Below are 24,337 nucleotides of genomic sequence, written 5' to 3' on the forward strand. Positions count from 1 at the left end.
CCTATATAGAAACAGTAACTTGCATATTGAGTCTTCGCTCCAAACCTTTGTTTTACAAAAGAATTTATCATTGTTTTGGGTGATTCAACGGAACATTCATTTGAAAATGGAAGGAACTAAGTAGTAAGAAAAGATACTTTCTCTTTGATGGAGCAGGCCAAGATTCTCCTTTCTCTTATATCAACATCTCCCAGAATCCCATTGCTACACTGCTTTCATTTGGTCTGCAACTGAAGAGGGGAGGAAAGGCACAGTCTCAATTTTCTGCAGTTGAGCCTCTGTCTCCAAGTAGCAGCTTTTTACGGACTAGCAAGGATTCTTAGATTTGTTGATGCTAAGAGGTGCCATCGGGTTTAATCATCAGGCTAATGTAAACTGAAGGATGCTGGAGGTAGATCTTTCAGTCTGTTAGCAGGTACTATGCCCTCTTTGTCTCAAATTTTAGTAAAAACAAGTATTTTGACTAATGTCAGTGCACCGAGTTGTATTTAGCCTGTTAGGATGTGTCAACCATTTTAAAATTAAACTCTCATGAGAAAAATGGTTCAGTAAATTGAAGTGGCACAACTTCTGAAAAATAAAATAGCATTTGCTCATAGAAAAAACTATCAGAGAATAATTTTGGCTTTGCTTGCAGATAGAACAAAATAATCGACAGGTGTTTTTTCCCCTTTCAGTTCAACCTACCTTTTCTTCATTCCCTGCTATCCTTGTGCAAGAATACCATAAAAGTCATCCCTTTTCAGAGCTCCTAATTTCACTAATATGCAAGAACTGGGAATTTCCAAGGATGGGACAGATGTACTAAAATAATTTGTAGCTCTCTTCTCAGACAATGCAATTGCTGTGGTTGCTGAAAAAACCTGCAGAGATAGCTTATATCATCTTTGCATACAACACAAATTGTTCAACCTTAGATGTACAGCTGCAATAAGCATATTGTTATACACGTTTGTACTTATAACTTCAGTGCAGACTCATGCATTTGTCAGATTAATTTTTGGGTCTTTCGCAAGTGAGTATATGCATAAAAAGAGTAAATACTTGTAAGGATTAATTGGATATGCATGCATATATAATTAGGATAACTGGATGCTTATGGTTAGTGCAGTTGCAGAAGGAATCATAGAATCTTTAAGGTTGGAAAAGACCTCTAAGATCATCAAGTCCAACTGTCAGCCCAACACCACCATGTCTACTAAACCATGTCCCAAAATGCCACATCTGCATGCTTTTTGAACACCTCCAGGGATGGTGACACCACTACATCTCTGGGAGGACAGTGTGTACAATTGTGGATTAATCTTTGAGTATAAAAGTTCATGTGTTTTGCATATGAAACATCCTAGGACTACATTTTCTAAGTATTGCAGGTGTTCTTTATTTTCTAAGTAGTATTATTTGTAAAAACATGATCATTCATATCTGATTTTTTTTTTCTAGTGTATTGGCTTTTATCAGCTGTGTCAGGGAAATAGTTGGGTATTGTGAAGAGTAGGAAACATTTTCCTACAAACAGGCATGTACAAAGTGTTGGAGATTGGAGTCACAGTGGATTAAGTGGGACAGAAATTCTTGTCAATGTCCAGTGCAGTTTGCACCTTGATTAGGCAATACTGGAAGAGAGACAATTTACTCCTAGCTTCACATGCAGGAAGGTTTGCTGTGGATGGAGGGTTTCATGTAAAAAGCAAGAAAATAAGCAACACGTGTGCTGACAGAGCCTTTGAAGGAAATGGGAAGATGTAGGTTTCTGCTCAGTTGTGGAGACTTACTGAACTGCATCTATTTTGGAACAAAACAGCAATTTCAGTATATTTAAAAAGAAAATTAAATGCTGAAATCTTAGGTAAGTGGATCTTGACTTCAACCTGTGAAATAATACCTGTGTAGCTGTAAAACCTAGAGAGACTTCTCATCCAGCTCCACATTCCCTGCTGGCTCTGGCATGAAGTGGGCACACTCAGAAGATCCCCCTGCTCTGAAGGGGACACAGGTTTGTTCTGTGCCCATGGGACATGAAGGATGCACATTTTTTTGTTTTCCAGGAGGTGTGACAGTGTAGTTACTGAGTTCCCCCTAAATGGATTTCAGTTGCTGACAGCATGTTTTATTACTCAGTCTTCATTCACCATAGCTAGCTGAACCACAGACCTGAGGGATAGGCAACCTTATGTTTAATGGGACTTCAGAGCAAAGCACTGACCTGCAAGAAATGCCAGTTTTTTGACTGAGGAGTAAACTCTCTCCCAAAGCAAAAACTGCTGAAAGACTTTGGTACTGTGCATGTAGATTGTCCAGCACAACATCTCGGCAGCTTTCCCTTCCTCACAGCTGTTGAGCGTTCCAAGACTACGGAGCACTGAGAGTACCTCTTTAGGCACAGGAGTTCAGCCATCTGCCACTTCATTGTCAGATGAGGGTTTTGCAAGATCTGGCTGTGCCTTGTAGCTTGTAAAGCTGCTCGCATACCTTCTTCCAGGGTATGGAGCTTTGGGCTGAACATGCAAGTATTTGTTCCTTCCTGAAGTTTACTTGGAAAGACTTAACGTAAGATCAAAACAATTCTGGGAAGTTAGCAGCCTACCCCAGGCTCTTACAAACTTGGCATCCCAGAAAAGCACCAGGAAGAATCTCAGTTTGGGTGAGTGTATGTGGCTGGGCTTTTCCTTGCAGAGGCTCCATAATCCACCTCTGGCGAAGTGTGAACCTGTTACTCCTGCAAAGTCCATCTGCAGCCGCTGCCATGAAACCAAAATTGTGCTGCTCTGACTTTCAGCCTAGGCATCCTGCTTTACTTAGAAAGCTTGAGAATGGAAAGGCTGGAAGACATGTCTCCTTCCACCCATTCTTCACCTCAGTTCCTCCATACAAAACTGTAACGGTCTTTCTATAGTGTTTACATTGATCAAGAAGAATCTATCCCCCAAACCTCCAACATCGTTTAAGAGAACCCCTGTCTGGGGTCAAAATAACATAGCGTACTATTTTACATATATTACTATGGTACTTTATTAATAATCTTGGATAGGTTTCATGTTATTTTTGTAGTATTCAGTGAGTGGTAGTGCAGCTAGTATTCCTTGAAAACTTAAAAACTCCTTTCTGTAGTCTAATATTTAGTGCTGTCCTGCATGCTGGCATATATATCTCTCTTGCAAATAGAAGAAACTTTGTATACACGCATCAGTGTCTCTCAAACAAAAAGCAAACATGCGAAAGAAAAAATCAAAGCCAAAATAAAGCACCCCAAACCAAACCAAAACCACCACACAACCTTCTGTATAATTATCTTGGGATGGGAACAACATAATCAGCTGTATAACGTTCTTTGGCTAGGAAACAGTTCCAGAAAAACATGTTTAATCTTCCCTGGCACAGTCATACTGGTCATACTTTCAAAGATTGCTAGAAAGAGAATTGGACTTTATATAGATACTCTGAACTAAGAAATTCTGTTTAAAACAAAATAATATAATAGACTCCAGCATAATACAACTGTTAGTTGCTACATCTTTACCACTATAAAGAATATACTATAAAAAAAAAAGTGAGTAAAAAGCCTCTATTCAGCTGATGTCTTCACCGGTGCTTACAAAACAGTAAATGTCTTTTGTTAAATGTTCCATACAGAGGCACTAACATTCTTTACAGTAAGTGTAGAGGTTCCATGCTTGTTTGAGTGAGCTCAGCCTTTTTCAGATGTGGACAGAAACGGAGAAAGAAAAGAAATGCTTGGGTTTGTGAGGCTTTCCATGCCAGACTGCACACTGACATTGGGGGAAAAAGAACAAGTATACATACTTGCCAAAATTTTAGTTACTGGTAGGTCAACATAGCAGACAAATTGGTGTATTTGATAAAGTTTGGGAGGGTGATAGAACTTACAAGCTTTGTACAAGGTTATGAATTCTCTGTGTCTTTTTCTATGCTGTAACTTAAGAATGTGAAGCCTTGAACGATTCCAGGTAGAATAGAAGCAAGCATTAAAATAAAGCAAGTTTTTTTCAGATTTCCTACACCTATTCAGCATATATGTTTGTTCCTTACATGTAATTATGAGGGTATTGTTTTTTTAAATATACATAGCAAGGTATTCTTAATTATACATGTATTCATCCACGCACAATGAGAGTAGGTGGAGGAGGAAAATACAACAATTACAGGATGTCTTACCAAAAGTAAAAGTCATAAATCTTGATTTTTTTAAAATACCATCTTGAACATGCAACTCACCTTTATTTCATTTGCAATTGTTAACCCAGTCTTATGCTTTTGTTGTACGTGATTGTCATTAGAACTCGACGCTGTAGCACTAACTATCCAGAACTGAGAGCTCAAACAAGATTGTGACAACTGGTGCTTACAGAACAGGGGATTAGTTGTTATCTCTCTTCAACCTCAAGCTAAATAATCGAGGCTTGCTTGCTTGTTTGAGCACACTACTCATTTCATCTACAGAAATATCAGACATTATGTACGACTACCTCAGTTTGCAAGATACAGTAATTTCTCTGTAAATGTGTGCCTTCTCGTTAGCAGACAAAGAGTATGATGATACTGGGCACACCTGCAAGCTGTGGAGGGTACGAGTGAGGGAGGCTAAATTATAAGAAATGTTAAGCGTTATTGAAATCTGGTAAGATAAAAGGTATGTAATAACTGCTGTGCTCTGAAGTTATGCAAAAAATATGATAAGACTTATTCAGTTAAAAAAGACAATTGACGAAGGAAGTTTACAAGGAGCTTCCCATCACCTTTTCTACCCTCTTGAACAAGGTCTGGAATGCTGGGTTTTCTTCAGTTCTATACATAAGCATTTATTACTTTTCCAGTATAAATAGCTACAAACAAACAAACAGAGACAATGAAAGGTCTGTGAAAGCTTAAAAGTCATCAAATTCAAATACTATGCAGAAACATAAAAGAAGCTGAATGGGCAGTACTTCATGGAATCACAGAATGGTTTGGATTGGAAGGGACCTTAAGGATCATCTACTTCCAACCCCTCCACTAGACCAGGTTGCCCAAAGCCCCATCCAACCTGGCCTGGAACACTTCCAGGGAGGGGGCATCCACAGCTTCTCTGGACAACCTGTTCCAGTGCCTCACCACCCTCACAGTGAAGAATTTTTGTCCTTATATCTATCCTAAATCTACACTCCTTCAACTTAAAGCCATTACCCCTTGACCTGTCAGTACATGCCCTTGTAAACAGTCCCTCTCCAGCTTTCCTGTAGGCCCCCTTCAGGTACTGGAAGGCTGCTCTAAGGTCTCCCCAGAGCCTTCTCTTCTCCAGGCTGAATAATCCCACTTCTTTCAGCCTCTCTTCATAGGAGAGGTGCTCCAGCCCTCTGACCAGCTTTGTGGCCCTCCTCTGGACTCGCTCCAACAGCTCCATGTCCTTCTAATGTTGGGGGCCCCAGAGCTGGATGCAGTACTCCAGGTGGGGTCTCATGAGAACAGAGTAGAGGGGCAGGATCTCCTCCCTCGACCTGCTGGTCACACTTCTTTTGATGCAGCCCAAGATACAGTTGGCTTTCTGGGCTGCAAGCGTACACTGCCGGCTCTTGTTGAGCTTCTCATCGATCAACACCCCCAAGTCCTTCTCCTCAGGGCTGCTCTCAATCCATTCTCCACTGCCCAGCCTGTTGTTGTGCTTGGGACCACCCCAATCCGTGTGCGGGACCTTGCCCTTGGCCTTGTGGAACTTCATGTGGTTCGCACTGGCCCACATCTCCAGCCTGTCAAGGTCCCTCTGGATGGCATCCTTTCCCTCCAGCGTGTCTACTGCACCACACAGCTTGGTGTCATTGGCAAGCTTGTTGAGGGTGCACTCCATCCCACTGTCCATGTCGCCGACAAAGATGTTAAACGGTGCCGGTCCCAACACTGACCCCCGAGGGGTCCTACTTGTCACTGGTCTCCACTTGGACATCAAGCTGTCAACCGCAACTCTTTGAGTGCGACCATCCAGCCAATTCCTTAGCCACAGAGTGGTCCATCCATCGAATCCATGTCTCTCCAATTTAGAGACAAGGATGTTGTGTGGGACAGTGTCAAATGCCTTGCACAAGTCCAGGTAGATGTCAGTAGCACTTCCCTTATCCACCAATGCTGTAACCTCGTCATAGAAGGCCACCAAATTTGTCAGGCACGATTTGCCCTTGGTGAAGCCGTGTTGGCTGTCACCACTCACCTCCTTATTTTCCATGTTCCTTAGGATAGTTTCCAGAAGGATCTGCTCTGTGATCTTGTTGGGCTCTCATGGAGGTGAGACTGACCAGCCTGTAGTTCTTTAGATTTATTTAGATGTATTTCTCTAGATATATTTATATGAGTGGGTTTGCATGAAGTTAAGGTATGAGCTGTAATGATGAGTATTATTTGGATGAGTCATACTGTATTTCTGCCCCTTAGTTAGGTGAAGGTTTTAGTGGAAATACTTAGATTTAAATTTACCTTTTCAGTGATATTCCTTCAGCTGTCTTTACAGATATCGCAAAAGAACTGTTTTGCTGGAATATTCATGAAAAGCAAAAATAAGAAGCATAATTAAGTTTTGGGAGTAATTTCCTTCTGATCAATATACATGAAAAAGTATATATAGGAACAAAACTATATGATTGCACAAGGATAAAAGCAAGAATGAAATTACAAAGATTAGGAAATTAAAATGATGCATAAGGATTTTCCAAGTACTTTCCAATTATCTTGTGATAAAAATAACAAAAGGAACCCTCTTTCTATATTGACTTTCTTTACTTTTTGATTATCTCATTCTCTGTAAGACCTTTTCCCCTAAAGAAGAGCTTTTTCTTTTTTTTTTTTTTTTTTTTTTACGAAATACAAAGTACAAAATTGGCAGTTGATCCTTTAGCTTACAAACACAAAACATATTGTGATTATAGATAAACAAAAACAAAAACCAAACCAGAAAGCAGCTGAAATGCAAGAAGACATCTAGGGGTTTTTGTTTTAAAAATTAATAACAAAATAGTAAACACTGTTATCTTAGACTGTCTAGTGTCTGGGTGTCCTAAGAGCCTTCTGGCTGATGAGGACTTTAACTCATCAATTGCTGACCATCTCAATTTCAGACTTTAAAAGCAATATTATATGGTTATTTTACTAGTATACTGTTCCTTCTTCAGCTCTAGACAAAATAGTATAAAGGGATTGAAGGTGAGACTGAATTTCAGTGGCACAGTCTCTGTATTTCTGGAATATTTTGGGGTTCTCTTTCCTTTGTTTTCTTGTGTCCTTTTGTTTCTGTGGTACTGGGCTGCCAGTGTTCCAGGACAGAAGGCTGTAAAGAGGGAAAAGAAAAAGCAGAGGAGCTAACTGAAGGTTTTTAAATCTTTATATTTGTGTTACTAATAAGCATCTTCAGTGTTCTGCTTTTTGCTTCTGATTTAAATATATATTTATAATATATATATGTATATAAATCACATATGTAAGTCTTTACTAAAGAACTGGAACACAATTATTTCAACATTCACTGGAAGAGTGCTCATTTTGGTTTATTATTGAAAACTATTGTTGCTATTTGGAACAGCAATGCAGAAAAGTACCTACAGGCAGTGATGACCAAGTTACTGTTTCAGGTTATTACCTAGTATGAAGCAGTTGCATAAATCACACAAATGATCAGCTAAGTGCAGAGACTTACATAAATAAATCTAGAGAGTTGTATAATACATAGAGCATAACACCATGTAACTGAATTTTGCTGTCATATCTTGTGATTGGGTTTATTTACTGCTCGGGATCTGGCAGGGTTTTGAGAATGTAGTAGTTTCTGCTTCCAGGGTCAGCAACTGTTCAGGCTGTTGTTCATCTGCTGTCCATTATCACTTCAGAGGTGAAGGTTGTTGTCTTTGTGCTTGACCTCTTGGTAAGCATCTTGTTACAAGGAGGAGCAGAGGGTAGAGTCAACAAGCTAAACTAGAATAAGGTTTCAAGATTATCATGATTATATCAAAAACCAGCTGGTCTATAGATAAGGATGAAATTACCTAGCATGGTTCTATATTTCTGTCCTGCATTTAGGTATTTACAGATAGCCTTCCTTCTAGTCCTAGTAGCAACTTTGGTACAGTTTAGGCCAGTAACAATATAAATCTTAAGCAGCAATCTAACCCAGGTTCTCCATGTGACAGGATAAATTACAGTGCTCTGAATAACACCACTGGAAGATGTGGCCTCTGACCTGAGAAGCTTATCATCATGGAAGTATGTGATGATCTAAACTAAGAAATAAATAAAAATGGCATTTCCACTATGTATAGGGGACTAGCAATAAAGCATCTAGGGTGTTACAAAACTTCTTAATTCTACCGAAATATTATGATCTTCATGATACTACTTGTTAACATCCCTCCAGGTCTGTAGTTTTCTTCTTAAGAATTCATAGCTTTTCTGTGACTGCATAATTAGAGGAAAAATAGTGATTTGCTTTTAAATGTTACTGTGAAATCCCATACTCACAATTTTTAAATTTTAGTTCAGGGTGATCATGCATACATCCTGAAAAGCCTGGATGTAGAATTGCACCAAACAGTGAAAGTGCTGTGAAGGCCACGTTTGGAATATTGCAGGTACAACATGACTGGAAAGAGTTAAGAGGGGGGAAAAAAAAGATTCCAAGATTTTTGAACGCAAAGATACAATCAGTGGGTCAAGATGTGTTTACTCAGATTATTGGGTGCTTGAGTACACACTAGAGAAATATCACTTCCAACTTGCTTTTCACTTCTCTTTTTCTAAGCATTCACTTTCAGAGACTGAAAATGGTTTTCGTAGACTATGGTATAATTTGGTGTGACTGCTCTTAGAAGGAGTTCTGCTGTGTACCCAAGGTGATCCGGGGCTATAACATATGATGTGTGAAGAGAGACTGAAGAAGCTGACTTTGTTTTGCCTAGAGAAGACTATAGGGGCTTCTTACTGCAAGCTTAAATTCTCTAGGTATTTGCACAGAAGCTGGAGCCAGATTCTCCTCAGTGCTGCATGGCAAAAGGTAATGGCCACAAGTTGCAGCACAGGAAATTCTAATTAAATGCAAGAAAATAACTCTTCAGCATTCCCATTTGCAGATGATCATGCTATTCAGAGGCGTGTCACCCCTTTGGCGTATTGCCTGCTTCAGGTTCTTCAGCAGTCACGTCCCTGTGAGAACAGGATTGTACTGGCCAACCTCTTCAGCAGAGCTGGAGCGAGTCATTTTGTGGTGCCAGATACCATCTGGGTGAACTCCAGGCATACACAGTCCAATTGAAAAAGGTACAGAGAAGAACAACAGCAACTAAATTGATGCAAAGGCATTGCAAAGGTCATGCATTACTTATGCAGGGGTTTTCCAGGGGAGAAGAGATCCAGGGAAGAATCATGCAATTTATAGTAAAGGTGAACAGGAAATGACTTTTCTTTATTTCTCTTAGTACCAGGCTGGGAGACTTAAATAAATTAAGACTTTGTCGGTAAAAAGAATGTTTTCACAGAATACATAATTAAATTTTATTGTTCATTGCAAGATGTTGTGGTTGCTGAGGTAGAAAAGATCCCAAGAACCAAACAGCTACATTGATGAAAGTGAAGATCTGTGAAACACCATTAAACACAAGGAAATAAATGTAACTTCTAGTTTAGGAAGATCTTTGTGTGCAAACTCCCAAAGCCTGGTAGGATATATCAAGAGAAAAAAAAAGACCCTGTACTTGCCCTGTTCCTAAACTTGTCCCTAAACTCTTCGCCTAAGCATTTGGCTGTAGACACAGAGATGTGTAGCAAGTGAAATGGACTTTTGGTCTGACCTATGCCATAAGAAATATTATTCTTAACTTCAAAATCATTAGAGAAAAAAGCAGAAAAGTTTTGATTGGAGTAACATAGAATAAACAATTATCTGTTATAACCTCAATTTTGGATATATAAATATAGATGAAGATCTTGTCTCTAATGTTTTTGGGCACATAAATGTTATGGGACCTTTAACTTTGCAGATAAAGACTAGAGAACAAATGCTAGGAATATGGTAAGGCCTGGATATTTGTGTGCATACTGGCCAGAAAATTGTTAGATAGGCTGTGAACCTGCAAAAGTGACATTAATTAAAATTAATTTTTATAAGTAGTGGGGTATTTGAGAGGATCTGACTGTAAAAAAGCAGTTTAGTGGGAAAAAAGGTACAAACTAATTTATTTTAAATTAAATGGAAAAAATAAGTAGGCCTGTTATTGAAGTCTGGTTTTTTAAAGGGCAGATTTTTATACATAGATGTACTAAGACAATTAAAAGGATAAATTAAATATAGTGAAAGGTAGAAGTAAAATACCATAAAGTTCTCTACATAGATTGCAATGCTATTTTATAGTTGATTTAACAATTGAAGAAAACACTTGATACCATCTTACTGAAATTCAACTCTGGAGAAACTAATAGTTAAACTACAAATGACAAGAATTAATGGAGTTACTGGAGGGTGGATAAAAGCTATCCAAAAGGGAAAAAGGAACAGGCAGCCCTGCTTTATCTGGTAGCACAGTAATTACTAGTGATGTTCCTAAAAGAACTTGGCACTGAACTTCTCTAATATTGTCATTAATGGCCACGGTAGAAATACAGTAAAAATGCTGATTGTATCTGTTAACAATATAAATCTGTAAGCATTGTCAATACAGGGTGGGGTATTGTATAAAAATCACTTGTTAGGACTGGATTAGTAGAAATGGGATGAAATTCAATAATAGATAATAGAAGGTGATGCACCTTGGTACTGGTATCAAAATTCTGTTGAAAGCTAGGAGCTTGCAAGGAACTAAAGTGGAAATACACTTGGCTGTCCTACATAACAGCATGATTATAAAATACTGAAGTCGTTTAGCCAGAGAATTACATGACCGTTGAAAAGGTAACTCCAGTAGAAATAGAGAAGTTTCTACTACAAGACTGTGTTGGGTTTGCGTGGCAAGGTTTTGGTAGCAGGGGGGCTACAGGGGTGGCTTCTGTGAGAAGCTGCTAGAAGCTTCCCCTGTGTCTGATAGAGCCAATGCCAGCCGGCTCTAAGACGGGCCCGCCGCTGGCCAAGACCAAGCCAATCAGCGCCTCTGTGATAACATATTTAAGAAGGGAAAAAAAAACAGTTAGAGAGAGCTTTTGCAGCCGGAGAGAGGAGTGAGAAGATGTAAGAAACTCTGCAGACACCAAGGTCAGTGCAGATGGAGGGGGAGGAGGAGCTCCAGGCGCCGGAGCAGAGATCCCCCTGCAGCCCGTGGTGAAGGCCATGGTGAAGCAGGCTGTCCCCCTGCAGCCCATGGAGGAGGGATGAGGGGGTGTAGAGATTCCACCTGCAGCCCATGGAGGACCCCACGCTGGAGCAGGTGGAGGCACCTGAAGGAGGCTGTGGCCCGTGGGAAGCCCACGCTGGAGCAAGTTCCTGGCAGGACCTGCGGACCCGTGGAGAGAGGAGCCCACGCCAGAGCAGGTTTGCTGGCAGGACTTGTGACCCCGTGGGGGACCCCACGCTGGAGCAGTCTGGTCCTGAAGGTCTGCACCCCATGAGAGGGACTTCATGCTGGAGCAGGGGAATGATGAGAGGAGTCTTCTCCCTGAGGATGAAGAAGCAGCAGAAACACCGTGTGCTGAACGGACCGCAACCCCCATTCCCTGCCCCCTTGTGCCGCTGAGGGGGGTGGAGGTTGAAGCCGGGAGTGAAGTTGAGCCTGGGAAGATGGGAGGGGTGGGGGGAGGTGTTTTAAGATTTGATTTTATTTCTCATTCCTACCAATCTGTTTTGCTTCGTAACAAATTAGATGAATTTCCTAAGTTCAGTCTGTTTTGCTCGTGACAACAATTAGAGAGTGATCTCTCCCTGTCCTTATCTCGACCTACAAGCTTTTCGTTGTACTTTTTCTCCCCTGTTTAGTGAATGAGGGGAGTGAGAGAGCGGCTCTGGTGGTCACCTGGCCCCCAACCAGGGTCAACCCACCACAAAGACACTGGTGATGCTTATCTGGAATACTCAGTTTTGATTATCTAAGTTCAAGATTAATAAATTCAAACTAAAACAAATACACAGAATCTCTGCTGGGTGAATAAGGAAAGCAGGGGGCTTATCTTCTGCAAAGAGCTAGAGCTTGTTATTCACGGCTAAACAAGTCAAAAGGACATGTGGTTATCAAGATATTCAGTAGGAGGATGAAAACTGGAAGAAAATGCCATTTAGGCTAAAAGCCAATGTTTGTACAGGAACAAAAAGGGAGAAAACACTTGTAAATAAGTTCAGGTTGGAAATGAGGCAAAAGGCCCAGACTACTGGAACAATCTATTTTGGGACTGTCTTTCAAGGAGAACGGGGGGAAGTTATTTTAGCTAAGGCCATGGACATTTTTGAAAGTGATTGCATAAAATGCTACCTGTAATAGTAAAGAACTAAGCTTTGCGGTCCAAGAGGTTCATTCTAATTTTGTGCTTCCTTAAAGCACTCTGAGCTAAGAAATGTTAGGAATTTCCATCCCATCTTCTGTTTATTTCACAGTGTATGTTTAAATTTGAGGTACTCTTGTGAAAGTAGCAGTGTCTATTGCAAACTGACATATTTTGCATGTGGTATCTTTCTGCATAGAACAATGCAAAATTAGATCATATTAAAATTGCCTGTTTTCAGTGGTTATAATCTTACTGAAATCTTAATGCAACAGTGAAAATCGGTTCTCTAAACTTACATATTTATTTTCTTCCTGAACTATTTTACCATCTTACTTCTTTGAATTAAGAAACTCCCACTATCAGTTAAATAAAGGAAGTTTTAAAGAGCAAATTCAATGATCTTAAGACAAATCTCTTAATGTACAAAGTATGCTGAGTTACCGGTGCAGTTCCTGGGGGAGTACATGAAGTAACTGAAAGTTTGCAGTAGAATTCATTTTTTATGAAGATGCAAGTATTCCCTTTTTATATGTGTTTTATATGTTTTTATATGTGTTTTATATGTTTGAGATGGTAGTGAAAGCCTTACAAAACATTGGAGTGAATCAATATTGTTGGTAATATGAAGTTAGAGAAAAATCTAACTCCCTCTCTTTTATTGTTTGCATGGCCTCTAGGTTGAAGGCCAAGATGACACAGTTTGCTACAACCATATCTGTCATAAAAAGTATTTATTATACATTATAATAATAGTCAAAATGCAAAACTGCTTATAAATAAAAAAGAAATGGAAAATTAATTATTTTGTACTGGATCATGTTCTTGGTTTTTAATATGATTTATAGTTCTGACTTTATATGTATGTGAAAAGTAAACCATAGACACAGGATTGTCTCCTAGAAACATTGTAACCCATTAAGATAATAGAGAAATACAGAACAAAAGTCAAACCTACTTTTTTTTTTTTATTTATTTTGGAAATACGGAAAAAGTGCTGCTGAAACAATTTGTTAAATTTAAAGAAAAAGAAAAATTATTTCAGATTCATCTTTTACATGTTAAAAAAAAAAGAGGAGTGAAAGCAATTCTAAGATCGCAGTGAAGCAATGACATTACCAAGTAACTTAGAGAATGTACAGTTAAAAATAAAATGAGGTCCTAGAGTTTCCAGGTTTTCTTCTTTGAAATTATTGAACACATTTTTGAAAATGTGGTCTGATCGTCATTCAAACTCCCTTTTGTTTCTGAGAGCATGAGGATCTAAGGAATGTACTTGCTCTATGTTAAAATGATAAGAAGTGTGTAATTCAGATAAGATCCAAATGTAAACCTAATTATCATAATTTATCATTTCATTCTCCATTGTTAACAGGTTCTTCCAGAAGAAGTCATTTGAAGTGCAAGGTGAGGGTCTATCTTGAAATTTGCAACACTCGAGAGACATAACCACATTTTTATATTTGTGTTGAATCAGTATTTTATCACCTTTATTAAAATTTTGGTGGTGACAATTTGTATTTTGAAGTATTTCCTGTTTGTATTGTAGTAAAGGTTTGACACCGCAAAGCTAAAGACTTTACTCACAAACATGCCATGGCACATAACGAAGACAATAGGTGCAGGCAGCCCTGACCACCTGCACCGCTGCTCTGAAATGGCTGAATACAGGATAAATCACTGCAGGGTTGTGCCTAATTTAAAACTTTCTTTCTGAGCAGCAGAGGTTTAACCCAAAACCTAGGAGCATGTCCTAATCCTCATCCCACAGTGCTTTCTCAGTGTCAAAACATTTCTTTTCCAGAGCTTACTTCCCATTGGCCCCCCTGTGCCTCTACGCCCTGTGCTGGTAGCCCAACCCTCACGCTTCTGTTTTCGAAGGAAAGGATACAGGCAGTTTGTCATCCATCCCTGTTCAACAAACTGTTAAAAACAGATAGAGCTCTATCTCAGATTTACCTTAAACAAAGCGACTTTACTAGACAATTCATTTAAATATCAAAGCAGAACAAAAGCTTTTTCTATTTTCTATGATATTATAGCTTTCCCCACTTTTTTCCTCCCCCCCACCTTAAAGAGCATGAGGTTTGTTCTTCTCTTGCCTGCAGTCTTTCCAGAAAGACTTGACTGCCTTCACAACTTTTGCTTCCTAGAAGATGTACGATTTCACCTGTTTCTGAACAGCACATGCTAGACCTTAAATGTCTGGCTGCCATGTGAGGGATGCAAGGCTGAAGTGCAGGTCCTCAGTAACCCTGCTCAGCTGTCATCTCGTGCTGAGGCTTTCCTTGCATACACAGGACTCGCTTCCACAGCACCCTCAGCTTCTGCTTGTCGAGATCTCACGGGGCTTAAGTTTCCATCACTACACGCACATGCCATCCCAAGTCATCGAGGCACCAAAGTGCTCAGTTCTCAGCCTTCAGGAGATGGACACACTTGAGCTTGTGTTCCTATGGAGACTTACTCCCCTCCCCATTCTTAAAATGCATTGGGAGGATCCAGCCTTGCACAAAACATAAATCAAGAAAAAGAGGTTTAATTTTTTTTTTTTTTCTGTGGGTTGGCTTGTTTGGTTGGTTGGTTTTGTGCCTAAGAATCTGTTATTACAGGTTTGCTTTGTGTGCACAAGTTTTAGGTTTTAAACTAGTCTCATGATTTAAGACTACCCTCAGATTGCACAGGGGCTACATTTGAAGGCACGCTTCTCACACTCTCCTCTTGAGAATATTCTGTTGAGAGCAATAGGGATTTAGTTTAGATCTTCATTAGGACCCAAGCTGTTAGGAGTCAGGGAATTCCCCTGACACTGGACTCATTCACATTATATCTGAGAACTTGCATCATCTTTCATCTGCTTTATTTCATCTTTATTGAAAATGACAGTTTTGTTGTTTTTATTTAATTCTCTCCTGTATTCACAGAGAAGAGCTTGTTTCTGTGGAATGTTCTTTTTTTTCTTTTTTCTTTATTTTTTTCTTTTTTTTTTTTTTTTCCTGGCTGCACCAATTTATTTTGTAAAGGAAATAAAATGTTTTTAAACACTCTAACAGATTATTATAAGGTTTTTACTTTTTAAATATCTCAGAATCTTGACCTACGACAGCTAAGTGCTTAATTACTCTGTTTTGAACTCAGGCCTCAGATATGTCTGATACAAGGAAAAGTTCTTCAATAGATTTGTCCCAAGTGTGGGATAGATGAGGCTAGATGTGAAAAAAATGTTTTCCTCCTCCTCTGGTGAACTAGTATTCTAGAGTAGGTTTTTTTGTTTCTTTGTCCTGCAATATGAATCTGGTGAAGAAAGCTGGTTTAGTTTAATTTTCTTTTAGGGAAAAGTGTCTGTTCAAGTAAATGCTTATAAGTTATCTCTTAACGTAGAAGACATGAACACTTAAACAATTAATCCAGGAAAAGATTTATCAAAATTTATAAAAAAGATCTTGCACTCTTCTATAGTTGTAGAAAAAAAAGTATGAAATAGATTGAATATGGGCAGCCATAGTCACAGAAAATATTTTATTAAGATCTTAGCAGCAATGTAACTTAAAGGTAATACAATGTACAATGACCATTGACAGGGCAAATAAGTAACAGCAACTCTCATAAATCTGTTGAGTCAGTTTCTCTTCCAAAATATCATTGGAGTGAAATTCAAAATTAACATGATTAAAAAACCCATGGGGGGCAGTTAGGAGGAGGGGATATTATACATATATATACACATGTATATATTATAGACGTATATGCAATATTTATATGTACACACATATATTATTATATTAATATATAATACACAATATTGTCTAGTAGTTATGATATATGTGTTATATAATGTATATGTATATAAAAGTTTTCTGGCTGTCTTACCACATTGTTATTCATACATTTTAATGAGATTCTTAGGAGAGTCTGTGCCCCGTGTGTTGTTTTTTCATAGCACTGTTAAATTATCTTTTTCACCCTTTTCTGCATTCTTTTCTTTTAAGGCAAAAAGCACATTGGACCAGATCCTGTAGGAGGAGGTTTTAGAAATTTTCAGAAAGATTTCTAGTGGTCACATGGATAAGCTAGTGTATGACTAAAGTAGAAAATTAAGTGTGAGGAAAGTTATGGATTTTTTGCAATGTATTAGCTGCACCCCAATAATTGCTTCTGCCCATGTTTTCATTCCACAGTAAATGAGAGGAATCGAACACTATGCTGAAGATGGCAGTTTCCAATCAAATGATGCGTTGCAGATTCATAACCTGCCTTTTTCTCTCACACTGAGAGAATAAGAGCCATGTAACTTGACCTAAGTTTTGTTATGGTATTTCTCAACCTGCCATGTTACTCAAATTAATAATAAAATAAACTAAAAAAATTTAAATCATCATAATATTTGAGTAGAGTAAGCATTGTGCAAGAGATTACTTTGATTAAGTGGATTTTTGTACAGCTAATGTAGGTTTTTCACTGTATTCTCCATTCAAATAGCATTTCCTAAAAAGATTTCTTAAGCCATAATGACAGCTATTCTCACAGATACCTCATTTTTTACTATGTAAACAAACTGAAAACATTTGAAATTGAAATTGTGTTTCTACTTACACTTTGGTTGCTCTTTTCTTCCTTGTGAGTAATTACAGTTGGAAAGAACACTATAAAAATAGAAGCACTCCTTTAATGACAGGAATTTTCACATATATTTTCAGGTAACTTGTGTAAGCTTATCACCCAGAAGAATACGTGAAATCAGATGAGGAAGCAAATTGTGTGGGATCTGGAGCAAGAGGACTTGAAAGGAGAGGATGTCCTGGCATTAAATCTCCTCTTTCGTAACTCTCACATGCAAATAAACTGTTCTGCTGTGAAATCACAGTGTGTGTTTGGATTTTTTAATCTCTAATGAGTTATACACATGAAAACACATTATTCCCAGAGAAGCTCATGTGGGTTTATAATGATCTGACTATGCAAATACTTGTAAGTTAGAGTTAGCAATGAATTCATTTAACTTTGAAATAAAATCCTGCTCAAAGATTAAATTTGGCATGAGATTTAAAAAAAATATTTGTATTTTTATTATATATGGAAGATAAGGTGATGAGGGGAATATGATTTTGACAAGTCTAAGCACAAATTCTGTAGAGCTAAGCTTCAGCAGGTGGGATCTTTGATGACGGCAATATATAAAAAGAATATTTGTAAAAACTTTAATACTATTATACATAGTTTTCTGTGTATATAGAGGCACATCTCAGAAATGAATCCTTCTAACAGACTGAGAATCTGAGGGATACTTTGCAAAGAGACCTGAAAGATGACTCCTGAAAATATGCTGATTCATAATCTGTTACAGTTAGCCTGTTAATAATTAATGCTGCTAATACTGTGTATTTCAGAGCAGTATGAAAAAAGTTAAACTCTTCAGAGTATCTTTATAATCCCTGTTTATTTGACCTTACTGGAGATTCAACTTTTATTCTGCATTTGTAGAGGTCAGCACTTCTGATTATATAGCAGACCATTTTTGTAGTAGGTCTGTAAGATCTCAGGTTGTTAGAATAAACACTAGACTTCTGTTGGATGATCAGAAGCAAACACTGAAGATGTGGCCTTTGGTTTTCTTCCTTATTGCACTTTTACATGACCAAAATGAAAATTCTTAGCTTTAAGGTCAAATATGTTAAAAAGTTAGTATGAAAAACTGGACTCCGTAAAAATTTTTGGTGGAATCTTTTCCAGTAGACTTATCCATGATATGCTGGCTGATGAACTAAATGAAGCCCAAATTGTCTTTTTATGCTGAGCAAAACTGAATTCCATGTACATATTATGTATGTAACTTGCATCAAAGACTTTAATAATTATAAAAAAGAAGAAATTTTTATTACTTTTGCTGTCAATGACTTTTAAGAAATAGAATTTTTCTACTCACAATGGACTTAAGGAGCAATTAATGAAATTCCAAACAAACCTCTGCTTTGTCTCTATTGGTTACCATTTGTCAAATATTAGCTTGTGAAATTTCTAAGCCTTCAAATATTTTGGCTACATCCATGTTTTATTTCTTCTTTCATTTCCCCATATTCCATAATTCTTTTATGTTAAGTTTAGAAAAGAGTATATATTCCTGTCTACTTATAAATAGGAGCTCTGATATAGTATCTTACTGTCTGCCAGTATTGCTTTAAACAATCTGAAAAGCAATAATTATATTATTTATCTTTTCCTTTTCAGGACAAGTAACACAGTCAAGAATCTTGCTATGGAAGTACTACTCTTCATTTTCAATGTTAAACAAGATGATATTTTAAAAAAAAAAAAAATATATTGTGATTATAGAAATGAGTCTTGCCTCCAGATAAGGTCCTACCTCCTAGAGGAATTTACCCCAGGATTTCAGGTCAGCTGACAAGTATAGTCCCCTAACTGAGTAGACTGAGAACCTCTCTTTTACCCTATGACAATTCACTTGTGCCACTGGAGCAGAGTTACTTGTCCTAGGATATTTTAGGTGTTCTGCCCATATAGGCTACAGAAAAAGAATGATGAACCCCTGCATGTTGCTGAAGTTCGGTTTTTTAAACAGGAAGCTGGTATGGGAGGTAGATGGTAGATCTGATCTGTGTTGACTCTGTGAAGCAATGTGCTGGAGAGATGTGTCTAAGCAATGAAATTTTCTAGTCTAACTGTATCAGACAGGTGTCATTTGAGAAGTGATCAAATCTCACATGAATGAGGCAAAATTTGGTGGGTAAACATTATTGCCAGTGAATCTGGTTGATATCTAGTCCCAACAGTTGTCTAAACTTCTCTTTAAGAAAGGTCTTTTTCCTCAACCTTCTTGTCATGGTTCAGCCCCAGCCAGCAGCTGAGCACCACGCGGCTGCTTGCTCACCTCTCCCCTCCCCTGGTGGGATGGGGAGGAGAATCCAAAGAAAAAGGTAAAACTTATGGGTTGGAATAAGGACAGTTCAATAGAACAACAAAGGAAGAGGAAAATAACAACATTATGTGTAACAGAATATACAAAGCGGGTGATACACAATGCAATTTGCTCACTGCCCGGAAGCCCAATGCCTAGCCAGTTCCTGAGCAGCGATCCCTCCTCTCTGGCCAGCTTCCCCCAAGTTATATACTGAGCATCATGTTGTATGGTATGGAATATCCCTTTGGCTAGTTTGGGTCAGCTGTCCTGGCTGTGTCCCCTTCTAGCTTCTTGTGAAAATTAACTCTGTTCTCATTGAAACCCAGGACTTTATCCACCCCTTATTCTATACCATGTCCAGATCCTACACTTTCCAATTAATCACCAGCACTCTTCCTGTCTTTGATATATGTACACACACACAGATATATCATTCCCTTTTTCTGTGGGCCATCCCTCTAAAGTGTCCATTGAGCTCATTTAATTCATGACTTTGGGCTCCGTCATAAGTCTTTCAGGGCAAGAGAGATGGTGCGTGCTGTTGGATTATTGTATGCTGCATCCAGAGTTCGTGACTGGTGTATCTGGCATGGTTATATACTGAGCATGATGTCATATGGTATAGAATATCCCTTTGGCTAGTTTGGGTCAGCTATCCCGGCTGTGTTCTCTCTCAGATTCTCAGGAAAATTAACTCTATCCTCACCAAAACCCAGGACACTTCTGTACAAAGAAAGGACACACACCTACATGTACAGCTGCCATGCTTGTAACCTGTCCAGTCATGCCACGAGATGTCAAACAGTTGAGCATGTTCAGGCACGAGTCCCTTCATGCATCCAAGGGCATGCTCAAGTCTGAGCTTCTACATGTATTTTGCAGTCTTTATGGACATGTCTGAGTTGTGAGAATGGGATGGCACTGTTAACCAAAGCATATTAAAATGGCAATGGGAACCTTTCAAAATTATTTCCTTTGCTAATTATGTTGCTTCTTTACTGCTGATGCCAGTTTTAGATCAACATTTTCCATTTCTTCATTTGCCTTATCAGGTCAGCACATTTTCTTTCGTGGTGGTAGTGATGTAGGTTTATGTCTCAGAGAACAGCAGCTATGCATGTACTCCAAAGGCAGATGGTAAAATATTCTGTTTGGAACCTAAGGCAACAACGTTCTGACTGGACAACTGCTGTTGTACAACAAGTGGTAGATGATAACACTTAGGAAAATCAGTGAATAAAAATAAGTCATCTCAATTGCAACAAATATCCCATGCTTCAGAAAATTTATGTTTAAAATGAGAGCTAATTATATCACAGGGCATAGGAAAATTGTTTATGATATTCCTAAGACTCACATTGGGAGTAATTTGACAGTAGAATGGGTAATAAATATTCTTAACTAAAGCACTGTTGAAAAAAGTAAATTTATAAAGCTTTATTGTGTTTTGTTTAAATGAACTTTTGATGTTTCAATTTATTTTGGGGGATGTCAACACAAGTAGTCTCACTGGGATAGGGAAAAACTGCCAGGATTTTTGCTGGATGCACAGCATGTTCGGAAAAGCTGCATTGTTGGAAGCAGCATGGCCACCAATTTATAATGACCTGGTAATTGAATTTGTGAATGACCTTGTAAATGTGATCTTCTTAGGAGATTTGCTAATTCTCTTAGCAGTGAAGCAGCCAAGAACATACGATGAGGAGAGTCAGGGCCAAAATCTTCCAATTCGCTGGAAAGTACTTTCAAAAAGTAAACAAATTCTGTCACAGCAGAATCCTGATTTTCAGGGGGTTTATATCTTTATTAGAAATACCATATGTGAATATCTTTTACCTTCACTGAAACTGAGCATTCAGTGATAAATCCGAATTCTACAGGTATTTTAACTGAAACACAGTTTGATGGCACACATGCTAGATTCTCAGAGCTATTCAGTAAAAGAGGTATGATTGCAGTATTTCACACGATATCTTGGTAATGTCAAGTCCGTCTTCTGCTTACAGATGAAAATACTTGTTATTTTTGTAACAGGTTCACTAGTTTGGGCTACATTCTTCTTCTAAAGCCTGTTAGTCCTGAAAAAACCCAAAAGCAGAAACTTGGAGTTTTGAAGTAACACAGATTTGACCCATTGACAAGATTTACTTAGTAATCAATTTTAAGTATGCTATGAAAATATATGTGCATTAAAATGCAGTGATGCATTATAATACAAATCTGAAAAATGAGTCAATTGTGTAACTGGTAAGAGTTAAGAATTATTTGGAAAAAAATTCCATTTCAGCAACTTCTTTTCCTTTTCAGCAACAAGTGTCCTGGGCTGCATCAAAAGAAGTGTGACCAGCAGGTTGAGGGAGGGGATTCTGCCCCTCTACTCCGCTCTTGTGAGACCCCACCTGGAGTACTGCATCCAGCTCTCAGGGCCCCAGTACAGGAGAGACATGGAGCTGTTGGAGCGAGTCCAGAGGAGGGCCACAAAGCTGATCAGAGGGCTGGAGCACCTCTCCTATGAAGACAGGCTGAGAGAGTTGTTCAGCCTGGAGAAGAGAAGGCTCCCCGGGGAGATCTAATTGCAGCTTACCAGTACCTGAAGGAGGCCTACAGGAAAGCTGGAGAGGGACTGTTTATCAGGGAGTGTAGTGACAGGACAAGGGGGTAATGGATTTACGCTAAAAGAGGGTAGATTTAGATATTAGGAAGAAATTCTTCACTGTGAGGGTGGTGAGGCACTGGAACAGGTTGCCCAGAGAAGCTGTGGATGCCCCATCCCTGGAAGTGTTCAAGGCCAGGTTGGATGGGGCTTTGGGCAACATGGTCTAGTGGAGGGTGTCCCTGCCTGCAGCAGGGGAGTTGGAACTACATGATCTTTAAGGTCCCTTCCAACCCACAACCATTCTATGATTCTATGAACTTGGGTTAAATGGATAAACAAGTTCCTATGTGTGAATACAGGTAACGGACTCATGTACCACTTCTCTTTTCGTTGTGTTCTATGCTTATGCTGTTTTGATTTTAGTAGTCACATGAAATCATGGCACAGTTTCTTCTGAGGTAAATCCGTGATATCCTGCCATAATTTCTAAGTAGTGACTCAGAGAGAAAGATAGTGGCATTTACCAGTATTTAATTATCCCTCTCTTCCATCTCTGAAAATCAATGTTATTATTATGTTTATTTACAAGTATTTAAATGTAAGCCTTTGTGTCTCCAGAAAGCTGGAGAGGAAATTTTTACCAGGACATGTAGTGATAGGACATGGGGTAATGGCTTTAAACTAAAAGAGGGTAGATTTAGATTAGATATTAGGAAGAAATTCTTCCCTGTGAGGGTGGTGAGGCACTGGGACAGGTTGCCCAGAGAGGCTGTGGATGCCCCCTCCCTGGAAGTGTTCAAGGCCAGGTTGGATGGGCCTTTGGGCAACGTGGTCTAGTGGAGGGTGTCCCTGCCCATGGCAGGGGGCTTGGAACTAGGTGATCCTTAAGGTTGCTTCCAACCCAAGCCAAACAATTCTATGATTCTAATACAAGCCCTTTACCTCTTTTATGTGAAAACTAGTGTTTTATGTGCAAATAGCGGAAGATAATAAGGTACTATAATTGATTACCACTAAAAAAAATAATCAAAGGAAGACTTTCTTATTTTTTACATCCTAACAGACTTAAAAGAATACGCCAGAAAAATTGTGGAATGAAACAAAAAATAGCTAAAACATTGACATTAAGGATGATTTATTAATTCCCACTGCAAAAAAGCGAAACTATTTTCTGCAGTAGAGGATCTTGTACTAAAAAAAACGAAGTCGAGAATACAGTATATTCTCATTACAGTCTTGAAAACTGAAAAATATTTGAGTCTATTATTGGTGTATAACTAAGTCCCAGAAAGACCTTCCGTCTTTGATGAGACCATGGAAAAAGAAGAATAATGAATCTTTGTTTATGCTTTCTGATTTCTAATTTACTGTACTGCACAATCTTAGCTCATGCACTTTCAGCACTGAGATCAGTTTTCATTAGCAAGCCATAAGCAGTAGCAAAGCAACTGAAAGGAAGAAAGAAGCCATAATACAGTACCAAAAAATCAGCCTTTAGTTTAATGGAGCATCTGGAACATACTAACTTTACTGAGTCTTACTTATTAGTGTTACAGAGTTCAACTAAGTGCTGTTAAGGGTGTATAACTAATTTTTCTATTAATAATTTTTAAATGAGACTGAAGTTAGCTTTTAATGCTGCAAGCTTTTTAATTGCTGCACTTAGGCAAGTCCTGCTATAGATTATGGAGAAATAAATTCTGGTCTTCTCTTATTTGCAGGAGATGGGATTAATTCTTGTTCTCATGTCCTGAAACTAATTTCTGGTGGAAGAGCTCTGTGAATTGGACATTCATAAAATGTCATAGAAGTAATAAATAAGACTTTGGGGCTTTTGTGTGTGTGTGTTTGAATTTACTTGGATTTATTTTGACTTTAGCCTTTCTTTTAATAGAAAGTAGCTGTTCTTAAGAGGTGTGTATAGCTTACGTGTCTTTGTGTTGCATCCCTTAAAGCTGTGTAGGTGAGGAGTGAATGCCATGCTCCCAGTAGTCTCAACTCCCAAACTGTTTTCAGGAAATATTTTTAGCAGACCAGCTGGCACTGCTTTATTTTTTGGCATGGCCTGCCTTTTTTTTTTCTTTTTTTCTTTAGGCTATGTAGTTGTACTAATTTGGGGGACAAGTGGTGCTTACCAGCAGAATGCCTCTTTCTATGCCACTGTCTGATAACTGATAGCAGACCCTGAGAGCAGAGCGTAGCCATACGTAGTGCATATAGATGACATTTGTAAGAGAGAGAACCTGGCTCATACTGCACTTTTACAGGAAACACTCATTGCATGACATGATTTGTTTTGATTCAGTTACCAACAGATGTGAAATTCCAAGTTTTGCAGATAAGGCTCTTCTTTGATAAATATTTATCTTCTTAGTAACTATGGACTGTGTATATCT

General features: G+C 38.5%; 1 long non-coding RNA gene across 1 annotated transcript; it reads left to right on the forward strand.

Annotated features, from left to right (window-relative positions):
* The first annotated feature begins 13,557 nt into the window (after positions 1–13,557).
* LOC129213031 (uncharacterized) lies at positions 13,558–23,661 on the forward strand. The gene is made up of 3 exons (XR_008579341.1): positions 13,558–13,836; positions 17,127–18,820; positions 21,653–23,661. It is a non-coding gene; the product is annotated as an uncharacterized LOC129213031 (long non-coding RNA).
* Positions 23,662–24,337: the final 676 nt, after the last annotated feature.

Source organism: Grus americana, chromosome 1 (genome assembly GCF_028858705.1).
Source record: "Grus americana isolate bGruAme1 chromosome 1, bGruAme1.mat, whole genome shotgun sequence".
In the NCBI taxonomy this organism is placed as follows: Eukaryota; Metazoa; Chordata; class Aves; order Gruiformes; family Gruidae; genus Grus; species Grus americana.